This window comes from Orcinus orca, chromosome 12, assembly GCF_937001465.1.
Source record: "Orcinus orca chromosome 12, mOrcOrc1.1, whole genome shotgun sequence".
Lineage (NCBI taxonomy): Eukaryota > Metazoa > Chordata > Mammalia > Artiodactyla > Delphinidae > Orcinus > Orcinus orca.
In genome coordinates, this window is record NC_064570.1 from 74,512,977 (window position 1) to 74,529,684 (window position 16,708).

At 40.8% G+C, this 16,708-nt stretch overlaps 1 long non-coding RNA gene across 1 annotated transcript; it reads left to right on the forward strand.

The window, feature by feature from the left end:
• Positions 1-5,930: 5,930 nt before the first annotated feature.
• On the forward strand, positions 5,931-16,072 carry LOC125960655 (uncharacterized). Its single transcript, XR_007470543.1, has 3 exons — positions 5,931-9,649; positions 13,315-13,390; positions 14,819-16,072. It is a non-coding gene; the product is annotated as an uncharacterized LOC125960655 (long non-coding RNA).
• Positions 16,073-16,708: the final 636 nt, after the last annotated feature.

A 16,708-nucleotide genomic window follows, 5' to 3' on the forward strand; every position in this document is an offset into this window, starting at 1 on the left:
ATACTCCAGAAACAAGAATTCTCAAATGACTGTCAGTAGAACTTGTCAAAAGAAGATTAGAAAGGCTCTATTAATATTTTTGCACGTATTATGTCCTTAGCACAAACTTTGTGATTTAAAAATTTTGTCTCTCTCTCCCACCCCTGGAATTTCTCATATACAAAAAGCTTCTAGACACTTCCAGAAACTCCTATTTAATTTTTTGTTATACATTAAACAGCTATCATAATGACACAGTATTAATATACCTACTATGGTCACAACAGGAGAAATAAGAGGGAAAGACAGGTCATTTGCCTCTTCAAAGGCCATTGAAAATTATACTCATGAGCTCAACACAGCTTAATTGACCACATAATTTAAAATGACCATTAAGAAATGCATGATAAATAATAGCTTCTGAACAATAACTGTAGCATTTCTTCAGAATGAAGAAGAGTCCTTAAAAAATGGGACCAGACCTTATAATTTTCTCAGAAACCTGTTCATTATCAAAGATACTTAATGAAAGAGGAAGGAAAATGGCTCCATGTTACAAGATTAAGTCATCCAGGATCTTTGGTACTCTGATGGCTTCTGTCCATCATGGCTGCAAAAGTCACCGTTCTTATTTTTGATATATCATGTTTGCATGCTTGTGCACGTGGTAAAAAAGAAACCGAACAAACCAAAACATACACTGAATTTTTGGGTCCCTTCTTTTCACTGGGCCACAAGTATGGATTAGCTTTTATTTTTTTTTGCGGTACGCGGGCCTCTCACTGTTGTGGCCTCTTCTGTTGCGGAGCACAGGCTCCGGACGCGCAGGCTCAGCAGCCCTGGCTCACGGGCCCAGCCGCTCCGCGGCATGTGGGATCTTCCCGAACCAGGGCACGAACCCGTGTCCCCTGCATCGGCAGGCGGACTCTCAACCACTGCGCCACCAGGGAAGCCCGGATTATCTTTATTTAGATGGTCAACTTTTTCTTTTGCACTCGGTTCTTCTGAACATGTGTGTATCTTGTCTAAAACTGAGGTTTTGTTGTGATTTTGAACAGATTCTTTAGAATGCAGTCTTGCAAAATATTTCCACGTGTAAGAAAACATACAAACACTATCCTCCTCAACATTCTGTAATTTTGATCAGAGAAACATTGGGACTGGCAGGTACGAACTCAGAGGCCATGGCAGATTAGATGGTAAAACTAGAACTTTGTTGCTTGACTTGCATCAGCTATGAACTCCATCTTTTCTTTCTTCACTTGGTTGTTTAGACTCTATAAATGCTTCTCAAAGGAAAATTCCAGCAGTGACTGAGAAGTGGCTTCCATACCCAAACTGAATACTCTTTGGGAGATGGGAGTCTCTCTGGTCTACCGCAGCACAATTAAAAGAGTCTGAATCACCAAGGCAATGAGGGGTTGATTGCACATCTTTTGGTATAGCATCTCATGCTTAGAGTAACTGCAATCTGAAATACTGCAATCATTATGAGAATCATGTAACCTATTTTAAATATCAAATAACCATTAGAGCACGCTCAGAAGTTAGTCGTAAAATTCATAGACGTAGATCCTCTGTTTTGACAGCTGAGAACATTCCCAAAGCAGGCTTGGATTCTCCTAAACCAGTACTTTTCAAACTTTACTGTGCATACAAATCACCTGGATGAAGGTTTTTATTCTGTAGGTCTGGGGTGGGACCTGAGATTCTAAGTGATGTGCAGAGATACTGACACTGCTTGTTTGTGGACTCCACTTTGAGAAGCAAGATCTTGGCCAAAAGAATCCCAGGTGACATTTAGATAAACCACTGAGAAGGTAGTCATGACTCCCTTAGTATTTCAATAACTTCTACTGCTCCATTATATAGCAAAGAATTTGAGGGGTGAGGCTTTGTAACTCCTAAGAACTTGCACATAATTTAAAATCTCTTTATAGACTGCGATGAAAAAAGCACACCAGAGGATCAGTAAAAAAGTCCTTCAAAAAAGTAACAGTCCCCATTATTTTATAAACTATAAATGGAGTAAAACCTTTAAAAATTGTGAATCACTATGTTGTACACCTGAAACTTACATAATGTTGTACATCAACTATACCTTAATAAAAAAATTAAAAATAAATAAAGTCTTGGCAATGGGGGAAAAACGTAACAGTCCTTCAAATTTTGAAACATTGCAAAAATATTCTCAATTGGCCTTCATCAGGGTGCCTTGAAATGATAGATATTTCTAAAGGGCCTCTTTGTAGTAGGCTGACATGCTTCCCTTTTGATGTTCAATTAACACTGCATCTTTGACTACTGACTTTTGTAGAAAATCTTTGCTGGATTTTGCATGAAAGAATATGCTCTTCTGGGACACTGGCAGAAAAAGTATTAAAAGAAAGGCTCAGAGATAGACGCCATGGTCATGACATTGAAGTCCCAGTAAGACAGGTTTGCTGGAGGCACTGATAGTTGTGCCAGCATGGAAACTGCTAGAAAAGGCACCCACTATGGTAATCAGTTACTTTCTGATAACATTCTGCATTAACCACACCATATGTGGTGACCATCCCATAGAAGACCTTAGCCTGCATGGTCTTGACTTGACCACTTGTAGGAACAGCCGTCAGGTGGTCGTGGAGCTAACTCTGTAAGATCATGTCCGGTTTGTGTGAGACAGGACCAGCCAGTGCAAAAGCAGGAAGCAGCAGCTCCAGGAAGAGTATGTCCTAATGGGGAAGGTCTCATTGGTGGTCTCTGCAGTGGTCAGGTTTTTCTCTTGGTTGTTTTAAATAAGGGGGGGAAATGGATATGCATGTCTCATCCTACAGAAAAATCTAGAGAAGCAGAGGATCTCAGTGGGGGAAAATCCAGGAGTGGCTCAGTAAACCCATGGCTGGTCACACCCTCCATTCTGTGTACGTGCAGAAATCATTCCTTTCTGAAACCAGTGCCAGCCTCCTCTCTTCAGGTCCAGTGTTTGCCTCTTCCAGCTACCGGTAGTTGCAAAGTCCAGCCTTCCCTCTTGGCCTCCTCCCTTCAGATACATGTTATTTTAAATTCTTTATCTGAATGTCTAATACTTTACAGCAAACCCATGGTCATTACTTTGTGTGTGTGTGTTTTGAGAGCCTATTTTTTTCTTATCTTTAAAATTTTTTTAAATTTATTTTTAGTTAAAATTTTTATTTAAATTTTTTAAAATTTTATTTTTTATTGAAGTATAGTTGATTTACAATGTTGTATTAGTTTCAGGTGTGCAGCAAAGTGCTTCAGTTATCTATTCTTTTTCAGATTCTTTTTCCTTGTAGGTTATTATAAAATATTGAGTATAGTTCCCTGTGCTATACGGTAGGCATGACATTTTCCTAATAATGATTTTTTTTTCTATGACAGAAGAAATAGAGATAGGAAGCTTGGAGAATGTAGAATTGTAGAAAATCCAAAATTGTCCATAATTCTTATCATTCAAAAACAACCACTATTAACAGTTTAGTGTACTTTTGCTGTTTTCCTCTTACTAAGCATTTAAACATTTGTTTTTATTAAAGCAATATAAAAACTTAGAAAACCTTTTAAATTATACAAACTTCTCTGAGACTCCTTGCCACTCCCCCCACCTCCTATGCCAAGTGTCACTTCCTGGGCATGATCATTTTCATCAGTAGTCCACTCACTGTTTGTAAGGGATTTTTGTTTGTTTGTGGTGGTTACTCCTTAACCTCAAATAATACATTTCACTTCTATTTATTTTTTTATTTAAAATTTAAAAACAAATTTTTTTAATTGAAGTATAGTTGATTTACAATGTTGTGTTAGTTCCAGGTGTACAGCATCACTTGTATTTCTTGACTTATTAATTGTAGGTAGTATGCATCAACTTGTCATGAAAGATGAGGAAATTGAACACCTACGGATACTCTGCCTTTGTCCTTCCTGAGTTTGTTAAATTTTTTAAATTGTTGACATTTATAATGTTGATATTGTCTCGTGGCTTTAAGGAGATCTTCCATGCTGTGTTTATAGGTTGAGTTTGGAAATATAAACCCAGGGGAAAGACAGGGAAAAGGGAGTGGAGAGGACCCAACAGTCTCAGTACTTCTTATTTATTTATTTTAAAATTTATTTATTTATTTTTATCTTTGGCTGCATTGGGTCTTCGTTGCTGCGCGCGGGCTTTCTCTAATTGCAGTGAACGGGGGCTACTCTTCGTTGCAGTGCATGGGCTTCTCATTGCGGTGGCTTCTCTTGTGGCAGAGCACAGGCTCTAGGGGTTCAGTAGTTGTGGCTCACGAGCTCTAGAGCGCAGGCTCAGTAGTTGTGGCACACGGGCTTAGTTGCTCCGCGGCATGTGGGATCTTCCCGGACCAGGGATCGAACCCACGTCCCCTGCATTGGCAGGCGGATTCTTAACCACTGCGCCACCAGGGAAGTCCTCTCAGTAATTCTTTAATTAGTTACACTGATAATATCCCCATCCTGAACTGACTTTTGCCAGTGTTGCCTCTGAACTTGGAATTTCTCTGGGCCTCCTTTAGAAAGGACTCCTCTTACCTATGAACTTTTGGACTGTAGTTTTTCACTCTTTTTGCCCCTTCAGTCTGATCCTAATTAGTTTCTGTCTTCTAGGACTTCTGCAAACTTTTGGTCAGCTGCTAGCTATCTCCATCCCATGGAGATATATTATGTTTTTTTGGTTTTTTTTTTTTTTTTTGCAGTATGCAGGCCTCTCACTGCTGTGGCCTCTCCCGTTGTGGAGCACAGGCTCCGGATGCGCAGGCTCAGCGGCCATGGCTCATGGGCCCAGCTGCTCCGCGGCATGTGGGATCTTCCCGGACCGGGGCACGAACCCATGTCCCCTGCATCGGCAGGCGGACTCTCAACCACTGTGCCACCAGGGAAGCCCGATATATTATGTTTTTAATCTTCAAAAATATTTTTAAAAAATCTATGTGATGGCTCTTCTGTTATTTCCCTGGGACTTCAGGGAGCAGGGGGTTCAATGTGTATGTTCAGTCCACCACTTGGCAACACTAGGAATAACTTCCCCTGTATGGCAATGGGTGGTTTCAGCCATATTATGGTAAACCTAATATCTTACTAACTGAATTAACTTAATTTAGATCTTAATACAAACAAGATCACGTCACGTAGGATCATGTCGATATTTATTCAGATGCCAGGACCCAAAGGTCCCTCTTCCCCTTCGTCTCTGTCTTCTGCTAGTGGCTCTGCCTCCTCTCATTTTCTTCTGTTAGATCCATTCTTATCTTAACCGCCTCCTATGTGGTTCCCATAAATGCACCCTGCAAAAACTGAAGGGAAATTGAGGAGTAATTATGTCCCATTCCTACTTAAAACTACATTAATTTAGTTTTAAGTACTTATTCAGCGCCTTCCCTTATTGGGCCCTGTTCAAGGTACCAGGCATACGACAGAGGATGAAACAGTGACAAACACCCACCCTTGTGGTGCTTATATTCTAAAAGGCAGAGACATGTTATATCCTGTAGGACTGCAGCCATCAGCTCCACACAAATTGGCAAACACTAGAAGGATAAAATGTGTAATGCTGCCAGCTTAGTAAACACATCATCGAAACTCCTGGCTGGCTTACTGATATCCCAAACTGTTCTAATGAATTACTAGGTAGTCAGTGGATATTTAATAATGATAAAAATAATCACATTGGGCTTCCCTGGTGGCGCAGTGGTTGGGAGTCTGCCTGCCAATGCAGGGGACGCGCGTTCGTGCCCTGGTCCGGGAGGATCCCACGTGCCGCGGAGCGGCTGGGCCCGTGAGCCATGGCCGTTGGGACTGCGCGTCCGGAGCCTGTGCTCCACAGCGGGAGGGGCCACAGCGGTGAGAGGCCCACATACTGTAAAAAAAAAAAAATAATAATCACATTAAAAGAAGAAAAAAAATTATAATTCAAATTTGAAAGCAACATCTATGTCCTACAACAGAGTAATGGTTAAAAACTTGTGACATATCTGTAAAATGGAAATATGCAGCTATTATAAATAATATTTATAAAGTTTTTTGAGCATGTGAAGATTTTTTTAAGATGATGAGAAAATTGTTATAAGTAAAAAAAATCACGTATAAAATTGTGTACATAGTTTGATTCTGTACGTTAATTAAGCTGTCTCAATATTCAAAAATACAACAGTATCACTGCTTTCAACTGTGCTCTCTTGAATTCCAGATTAACATCTTGGACAGATTCCATAACACTGTGGTTACTTTCAGGTTTTGAAGTATAGTCTAGTTTTAGACCTTCAGTCTCATTTCTGATTCAATTTCTTTTCCTTCCCTCGTACAGTAGAAGCTGGAACTCTGAACACAACAGAAGTAGGGGAGGCCGTACAGCTGGTTCTGGACAATGGAGGCGGTCAGCATCCACCTCCTTTTGTGAATGGCCCATGGGTCACAGGTGGGGAGACATCACTTGTCTCCCTCTGGTTCGTCGTGTTCTTGTCCGATGCCAATGCCTCAGAGGCTGAGATGGTCTCCAGACAGGTGAAGTGTGGGTCCCTTGGGGCAATGCTCAGCTTTCCCCAGGTCCCCTCTGTTGCTGTGGGGAAGAGAAGGGCAAACTAGACTTCCTTCAGGTTGCCCAGCTGTTTGCCCTCCCAGCTTCTATGGGTTGTGCATCTACCACACATCTGCCTCCATGCTCTTCTGCTTCTCCTCTAACTCTCCACTCCTTCCCTGGAATAATGAGACTTCGGGTGTCCCTGCCACGTCCTTTAAAATCATGGCCAACTGATTGGGGGCAGGAGCCTTCACCTTCTTCTAGGCATACTGTATCTTCAAGCCTTATTGGGAGTGGTTTTTCTACTCTCAGCTTCAGACATTTCTAGGCTAGAAATGGACATTAGTCTCTATGCATGCCCCATAAACAATGGAAGATGCTCCCAAAGCCATCTCAAATGCCTTATTCCAATGGCAGCACAAAGTTACAAAGGGGCTGCAACTTAGCAGGCGTCAGTCAGGGAGCAAGATGCTAGTCTCCTCTTCTTCAAGTTACCTGTGAATTGTTCTCCTGGATTTCTTCCCCTCACCCCTTTGGTGAGGCCCAAAGGCCCAAAGGCCTTTCCTTTGGTGAGATGAAGACAAAGAAAGGAGTTTCCTAGGGTGGTGGTTGGTAGTGGTAAGATTGCTTCTATACTTTTTAAAAAGCACTGGTAGAAGGTTTTGAGTCCTAATTATTTATGGCTCTTTAGAGAATGATCTCAGCTTTGGGAAGTAGCCACAATTCTGGACCAACAGGAAAAAATCCCATGCAACATGTCACTAAGCAGGAAGTGGGTAAGGGGAAGACTAGAGACACTTTCAAGTTTAATAACTTTTACCCCACTATTTGTATTATTTAATTTTTATTATCTGAAAAGAAAAGTCTTCTCAATTCATCCAACTCTTGCAGTTTTCTTAAATGTCTTAGGTATTGTCCTAGTGTCAGAGTCTGCCTGGTGTCTGTTCCCAGTTACTAATGTTGGTGTTATAGACTGGACCAAAGCTTATGAAATGGCTACCCTGTTCTCCCTAACCTTCTACCTGGTCCAGATACCATGACCTTAATCCCACTCTTGTCCTGTCACTAGGAGCAGGCAACTGGCCACTATGCCTTTTTTTTTTTTTTTTTTTTTTTTGCGGTACGCGGGCCTCTCCCTGCTGTGGCCTCTCCCGTTGCGGAGCACAGACTCCGGACGCGCAGGCTCAGCAGCCATGGCTCACGGGCCCAGCCGCTCTGCGGCATGTGGGATCTTCCCGGACTGGGTCACGAACCCGTGTCTCCTGCATCGGCAGGTGGACTCCCAACCACTGTGCCACCAGGGAAGCCCGCCACTATGCCTTTGACAAGATGTTGCTCCCTGCTGTCTGATTTCTTACCTGAGCTTTCACAGCCAGGTCCCTCGTTCTTATCTCAGGATCCGGTATGGTGAATTGCATTGTTACTGATGCTCATCCACAGCCTGGACTTGCCCTGGGTGTCCTGCTTTGCCTCTGAATTTTCAGGAAGGGCATCCTGTGCACGTCAGCTTCCCTAAACTCTAATGCTAGATTGTGATCTATCACTAGTTTCTGCCCATGCCAGTTCACTAAAACTTCTTTCACCAAGGATAAGAACAGCTATGAATTGCAATATTTTTAAAAATTGTAGCAAAATACACATAAATATATATAAAATTTACCTTTTTTTTTTTTTTTTGCGGTACGCGGGCCTCTCACTGTTGTGGCCTCTCCCGTTGCAGAGCACAGGCTCTGGACGTGCAGGCTCAGCGGCCATGGCTCACGGGCTCAGCCGCTCCGCGGCATGTGGGATCTTCCTGGACCGGGGCACGAACCCATGTCCCCTGCATCGGCAGGCAGACTCTCAACCACTGCGCCACCAGGGAAGCCCTAAAATTTACCATTTTAAGTGTACAGTTCAGTGGCAGTAAGTAAATTCAAATGTATAACCATCACCATTGTTTATTTCCAGAAGGTTTCATCATCTCAAACAAAAATGCTGTATCCATTAGACAGTAACTCCCATTCTCTCCCTGCCCTTTGGCTGCTGATTACCTCAGTTCCACTATCTGTCTCTCTGAGCTTGCCTATTCTGGATATTTCATATGATATTAATGTTTTCCCCAAGGCTTACTCACCTCTGGTTACACTGATCACTGAGTGCCAGATTTTTATGGGTTTTTTTGTTTGTTTTCTGTTCTTTTTTTCTTTTTTTTAAATTGAAGTATAGTTGGTGTACAGGATTATATGTTACAGGTATACAATAGAGTGACTTACGATTTTTAAAGGTTATACTCCATTTATAGTTGTTATAAAATATTGGCTATATTCCTTGTGTTGTACAATATATCCCTATAGCTTATTTTATACCTAATAGTTTGTACCTCTTAATCCCCTACCCCTATCTTGCCCCACCCCCTTTCCCTCTCCCAACTGGAAACCACTAGTTTGTCCTCTATATCTGTGAGTCTGTTTCCCTTTTCTTACAGTGTTATGTAGGCTCTCCAAACTTTACTTAACCTAGTATAAGTTCCTTATATACATGTAGTGAGAAGAAACTTTAAATATCTTTTATAATTCCTTTTCCTTTGGAATCATATTTTTGAAATTATCTTCCTATTGATTTAATTATCAAGAAAAAAGTGCAGTTGCTGAGATCAAAAAGATTCTTCGAATTTACCGAGGGAAAAAAGGTTAAAAAAAAAAAAAGGAAAGAAAGAAAAGAGAAAGCATGTTAATTCTTCTTTAATAATTCAAGATTTCAGTGATCCAAAAGTATTGGGGAAAAGAAAATCACCTGAGTAATAAAGCATGCATCATTTGAACGGATTAAAGTTCAAATCACTGCAAAGCAGCTTACTTTTCATCCATCACCATGGATACAAAAGGACAGCTCAAGTGCAGGCATCTGACATCACAAGCATGTCCAGACAAGCCAGGGAGGGGAGCGGAGCCACAAAGGACTGGAAGAAAAGCCACGAAGGGAGGGGAGGAAGAGGCAGAGGGAATGGGTTATTGTTAAAATGATAAATCAGAAGTTCGGTTGGGAGGATTGAATAGGTGGAGGCACGAGGCCAGCTGAGAAGCTTGGAGACCAGCGTTTGTTTACAATGACCTTTAAATACCTTCTTAGCCAGAAACAGAACCAGAGGAAGACTGAGAAGAGGTATATCAGATCATTCGCTACTCAAACGGCAATTTCGATAGTTTCATTTGTTCTCCTTATTTTATTTTTAGACTTTAATTTTAACTAATGTTCTAAAGGTTTCACTTGCCTGGCCAGTGGTTAAGACTCCGCAGAGGCTCAGGTTTGATCCCTGGTCCGGGAAGTAAGATCCCGCATGCCGCGCGCGGCTCTGTCAAAACAAACAAGAACAAAAACACCTCAATCCCCAAAGTAGCTGAAATCTCCAAATAACAGCTGAAAAGACTCAATGGGACCAGTGCCCACAGGACAATACAAAGTGGTAAATATTGAGACAAATTGCTAGGTATTGGGCTTCCCTGGTGGCGCAGTGGATGAGAGTCCGCCTGCCGATGCAGGGGACGCGGGTTCGTGCCCCGGTCCGGGAAGATCCCACATGCCGGGGAGCGGCTGGGCCCTTGAGCTCATGGCCGCTGAGCCTGCGCGTCCGGAGCCTGTGCTGCGCAACGGGAGAGGCCACAGCAGTGAGAGGCCTGTGTACCGCAAAAAAAAAAAAAAAAAAAATTGCTAGGTATTAAGTTCTTCTTCATGAACAGACACAATTTTTACTATTTAAAATTTTTTATTAACTTAAAATTTTGTTTCCTATAAAGCGACAACGAGTGCATCTTATTCTCAGGTTGCTGCCTAGCATATAAAGACCTGGACTTGGAAACTCTGGATTGGGAGGTGTGCTGGTCAAGGTATAACAACCAGTTCTCTGGGGAAAGCCCTGATTTGTAGTGTTTGCTGATTTCTGTGGTTTAAATATTTTCGCCATGCCTGATTTCCGGCTACTGTCCTGATGTCAGCTGGCTTACAAACCTTCTGAAAATGTTAACAGTTGGCTCTTGGGAGCCAGTACCAGCGAGCTCTCGCAGGTCATTGATTGGTTTCTGTGACAGCTCTGACACCAGCTTGTCCTGGGACTCCAAGCATCTCACAAGACCTCAGTTTCCTCATGGGATGAAGGGGTTGGAACTGGACTTAAACTTTGGTTGTTAAAATTCTGTGTTGGTTTGCCCTGGTGATTTGAGAGAGGATTCTTGGGGGCCTGCTTCTGGGAGGGGTTTGGGAGATCCTCATATGCACTTCCCCTTTGCACAGCTATCCTCCTGACTCTATCATAGAGTATATATATATATTTTTTCCTTTATTTAAAATTGAAGTATAGTTGATTTACAATATCATGTTAGTTTCAGGTATACAGCACACTGATTCAGTTATACATATATATATTCTTTTTCAGATTCTTTCCCCTTATAGATTATTACATAACGTTGAGTAGAGTTCCTTGTGCTATACAGTAGGTCCTTGTTGATTATCTATTTTATGTATAGTAGTGTATATATGTAAATCCCATCCTCCTAATTTATCCACCCCCCCCTTCCCTTTTGGTAACCATAAGTTTATTTTCTATGTTTGTGGGTCTCTTTCTGTTTTGTAAATAAGCTCATTTGTGTGTTTTTTTTTTAGATTCCACATATAAATGGTGTCATATGATATTTGTCTTTGTCTGGCTTACTTCATTTAGTATGATAATCTCTAGGTCCATCCATGTTGCTGCAAATGGCATTATTTCATTCTTTTTTACGGCTGAGTACTATTCCATTGTATATATGTACCATATCTTCTTTAATCATTCATCTGTCAATGGACACTCGGGTTGTTTCCATGTCTTGGCTATTGTAAATAGTACTGCCATGAACATTGGGGTGCATGTACCTTTTCAAATTATAGTTTTCTCTGGATATATGCCCAGGAATGGGATTGCTGGATCATATGATAACTCTATTTTTAGTTTTATAAGGAAGCTCCATACTGTTTTCCATAGTGGCTATACCAATTTACATTCCCGTCAACAGCGTAGAAGGGTTCCTTTTTCTCATAGAGTATATTTTAGATTTCTGTGTAACCTACTGTTTGAAAAGAAGCTTCTATTACTACGGGAAAATAATCAGAAAGCCACTTGACTAATTGATCTTAAAGACTCCCTTCCATTTATGAAAACTGACGATTCTATGAAACTAAAAATGTGAGTCAAACACAAATATAATGATGTCTGTGGATTGTACTGTACTCACAATAGTACTTTCTTTTTCTTGGTTAAATCTAAACTAAACAGTGGCTGAAAGAGTCAACCATACCTGAGTGGAGTTGTACCCATGGAATCATAGACTTTAAAATGAGAAGAACTTAGAGGTGATTTCCTCCAAGGGTTTCAAATATGCCCAAGGGGTTCATCCAAGTCCCCTCAGAAGATGCTCTGTGTGTGTGTGCATGTGTATGCACAAACACGTGTGTATGCTAAACAGGTTGTGAGCCACTTGTACCCCTCCCTCCCCATTGGCATTCCTCCTTCAACAGAGAAGCACATTAAATATTGGCTTTCCATTCAAGATTTCCCTTGAGGAAAGGGTTCCGATGTGTGTATGGGGGAAAGAGGAAGACTGGGAACAGAGTAAAGACAAGTGATTAATGCCATTTGCTTTGTTTTAAAGAAGAAGAATTCCTTGTCCTCTATCCCACAACCAGTAAGAGGCTGAGTCATGTCTAAAATTCAGGTCTTTAAGTTTTCAGACTATTATTTCCCTTTTCAGAAGCTGACTACCTTCCTTATTACATGCCTTTGGGTAAATAGTCTAACCCTATATTGCCCAATAGGATAGCCACAACCCACTGTTGAGTACTTGAAGTGTGGCTGGTCTGAGATGTGTTGTAACTGTAAAATAGACACTTAAGTGTCAAAGTCTTAGTAGAAAAAAATGTGAAATATCTCATTGATAATTTTCAAATATCAATTGCATGTTGAAAATGATAATACTTTGGATATATTATGTTAAATGAATTGTCTAAAACTTATTTTAGCCTGAGTACTAGACAGTTTAAAATTAAACATGTGGCTCACATTATGGGTCTATTAGACAAATCTGACTTAACCTTGGGGTCAGTTTCCTCATCTGTTGAAAGGGGAAAGTATCTGCCCTTTCTATTTCTCAGGATTGTTTTAAAATCAAATGAGGTAATCTTTGTGAAAGTGCTATGCAAAATGCTACACAAATCTAAGATCCTACTCCAAGGCATTTTAATGCTTGTTGGGTCACCCATTGTGTTAGTTGCTCCTTGGAAAGTTTTGTGGAGTTTTTTCTTTGTTATTGTTTATATGTTTTTGGAGGGTGGGGCAGGGGGAGGTAAAGTAATAGTGTAGGCTACAAACATAATAATGAGCACATTCACTTAGTCTTCTCATTTATATTCTGTGTGTGCACTGAGTCTGTTAACTCAGCCTCAGTACTGAACCGTATAAATGGTAGATGCTATACTTACATGCTGTGAGGATCTCAGCTTGAGCCATAGACCTCAGAATCCTCCTGGGAAAGAACTTTTCCAAGGGGAAAAGGGTAAAGTACAGCTACCTTGATCAAGAGCTGTCAGAGAAGGTAGTGTCTGACTACAGCACTCAAATCCATGCCAGTCCAGCTCCCTACTGTGTTTGTATGATAAGGCAAGAGAAATGAAAGCACTGTTTCATTAAATTATGTAAAACATCTGGGCATAATGAGTGTCTTAGTCAGTGTGGGCTGCTATAACAAAAATACTGTACCATAGACTGGGTGGCTTAAACAACATTAATTTATTTCTCACAGTTCTGGAAGCTAAGAAGTCAAGATCAAGATGGCAGCAGATCTGGTGTCTGGTGAGAACCCACTTCCTGGCTTGCAGGTAGCTGTCTCATTGTAGCCTCACATGGCAGAGTCCTAGCTTTCTGGCCTCTTCTTATAAGAGCACTAATCCCATTTGTGAGAGCTCCACCCTCATGACCTGATCACCTCCTAAAGGCCCCATTTCATAATACCATCACATTGGGGATTAGATTTCAACATATGAATTTTCAGGGAGACACAAACATTCAGTCTATAACAGCAAGAAACACTTAACTGGGATCCATGTAACAGAGAGTGACACATAGGGAAGGGGGCATATCACTTTCACCTCCAAAACTTGGCTCTAGAACACTAGGTCAGGATGCTGTTGGGAAAATAGAAACTGCACTAGGTTTAAATAGAGGGTATTTGGGAATTCCCTGGCAGTCCAGTGGTTAGGACTTCATGTTCTCACTGCCGAGGCCGTGGGTTCAATCCCTGGTCGGGGAACTAAGATCCCTCAAGCCGTGCTGTGTGGCAATAAATAAATAAAATAAAATAAAATAAAATAAAATAAAATAAATAAGAGTATTTAATACAGGGAACTGGTACACAGGTGTTGAAAGGCTGAAAGATCACAAAGGATAACCCAGATATTTGTAACTGCAAGAAGCAATTACCTGTATGGATTAAAGGAATAAACACAGAGGTGGGGTCACTAGAACCTAGGGACTCAGAGAGAAGGCCCCACAGGTCTGGTATCTACACCCAGAGGAGAGAGCTCTAGGTATCTAGTCCTGGGAGCAGCAAAAGACATGTTAGACTAGAGCCAACTGCTTCTGCTGCTGGAGCAATACTGATAGGAACAGGGACACGAAGAAGGAATGTCTCTCTGCTCACCACCAACCTTCTAAACTTTCCCCAGTGCCTTCTGCTATCAGAACCTGACAGGGAGCCAACTCACAAGGGAGTCTGGGAAATGCAGATAGCCAAGTCCTAGTACCAGCATCACATAATAGAATACAGAAAGGCAGGCTAGGAAGTGAGAAACAATAGGCATTTAACTGGCACTATTCCAGTTCAACTTTGGCACTGACATAGTGGTGGTACTTAGTGAATCAGTAACAGCCACCAGTGGAAACTGCCGGGTTCTGGAGAGAAAGGGGAGAGACTAACCGTGATAGGGCAGTGGTCCTATTGTCTCTCCTAAGAAGGATTACCATTGAAGGTAATGGTGTTTGTAAGTATGAGACACTCTCTGGGAAGTCCCATAAATTACTGGTGGGGAAGTCTTTTGACAGTGGAGGGTCAACTATAAGTCAGAAGGGGTCAAAGGACAACAAAATTTGGCTGATCTGATCTGTATTTACAGACTGGGGATCTTAGAATTACATGTGCTTTTCTAAAAAGAACTTTAAAAAACAGCAGACCATCCGAACCTATTTGAATAAAATTATTATCACTTTTGGGGACATCTGTTGGTTTTGTCCCGTATTCCTTCTTCTAGTAACGGCATTCCAGTTTTCCTTTGGAGAAGCACCTCTCTCAGCTCTTCTGGGTGAACATAAAAATACAGGTGACTTGATCATACCCTTTCCACCTCCTTTCCACCCCAAGGAGCCACTTGGCCACAGTAATAGTTCATGTTCAGGTACGAGCAGAGTTAATACCAGGATTTCTGCTGGACCAATCAGAAAAGAGGTGTTCTTTTTCCTACGGCGTTGCTAGATGAATAGAATGTAAGTTTGGCGCTTTGATGGTCAAACTTGGCAGGGAAAGCCTGCCTGACATAAAACCTACACATAAAGAAGTACATGCAAGAGACAAAGAGAAAACAAAAATTTAATATCAATAACACTGAGCAGTTGGATCCAACCATATTTGGACCTGGGTTTACTTCTAGATTTTTCTATCATATAAAACAATCTATTCTTCTTTGTTTTTTACTAAGCCATTTTTAAAAATTGAGGTAAAGTTCACATACAGTGAAAAACACCTATCTTAATTATGAATTTTGATGAGTTTTGATAAAGGAAACACTCTTAACTACCTCCTCAGTCAAGATATAGTATATTCACATCACTCTTTCACTCCTTTCCAGTCCGTCCCTACCCCACCCCCATAGTCTACTGTTCTGATTTTCACCAGTTAAGATGAACTTCGCCTGTTTTTTAACTGATTGTTAGTGGAAATATACAGAATATATGCTTTTGTGTCTGACTTCTGCTCAACATTATACCTTTGAAATTCATCCATGCTGACCAGTAGTTAATTCTGTTGATGACCAGCATTACATTGTAAGGATAATACTGTATTTAAAAGTATTATTCTCATGTTTATGGATATTTGGGTTGTTTCCTGTTTTGCCTATGAATAACGCTGCTATAAATGCTATTGATTAAGTATTTTTTGAATTTTTTTTTATATCTCTAGTGTAAATACCTTGGCGAAATTACTGGGTCATGTTATAAATGTATGTTTAACTTCCTAAGAAATGCTGTCTGCATTTTCACCTGGATGTCCCAAAGATATCTCAAACATGGTCCCCAAACCATTTATTACTGTCCTTTATCTCACACTTGCCCTTCTGTACTCACCGTCTTTGGTGAAGGGTACCAGGCGTCTTCTCCAGGAATTTGGGGTCAACCTGGGATTCTTCTTCCCCATCACCCTCTCACATACAATCAGTCACCCAAACTTATAACATAGGTAATACACACCCATTTTCTTTCTCTCCCTACTACAATTGCAGTATAACATAGTACAGTCATTTTCAAACTTTCTTTTTTTTTTACTTTGAGACATAGTAATACCACATAATAGATATATAAAAATCACTGAAACAGAAGTTTCATAAAATGATATTTATCCTTCCTGTACACAATATACTCTGATATTTTCTGTTCTCCTCTATATCCATTAAAAAATGTGGTTACAAACCATAAATTGATTTGATAATTCATTAATAAACCACAAAAACAGGTGGTTGAAAGCCCGGGTCCTAGAGTCAGACAGGGATTTAAATCCCTACTCTGCTATTTCCTAACTGTAACCCTGGGCAAAACACTTAGCCTCTTTCAGCCCCAGGCTTCATTTGTAACAAACAAATAACAAAAATAATACTATATCAGAGCCGTAGTAAGGATTAAATTGGGTTGCAGCAAGGATTAAAGTGAGTATGTAAAACTGTATGTCTAGGGCCAGGAATAGAAGATGCTTACTTGATATTGGTCAATATTGCTCCCTTGATCAATATTAGTTGATTCAGGCCCTCCTCATTTCTTGCCTATGTTACTAGCCCCTTCCTGAAGTTTTAAAGGTCTTACCTGACCTTTCTGCTTCTAGTCTCACCCTGCTGGGATAATCTATCTAAAGTGCAGATCAAATCATATCAGTC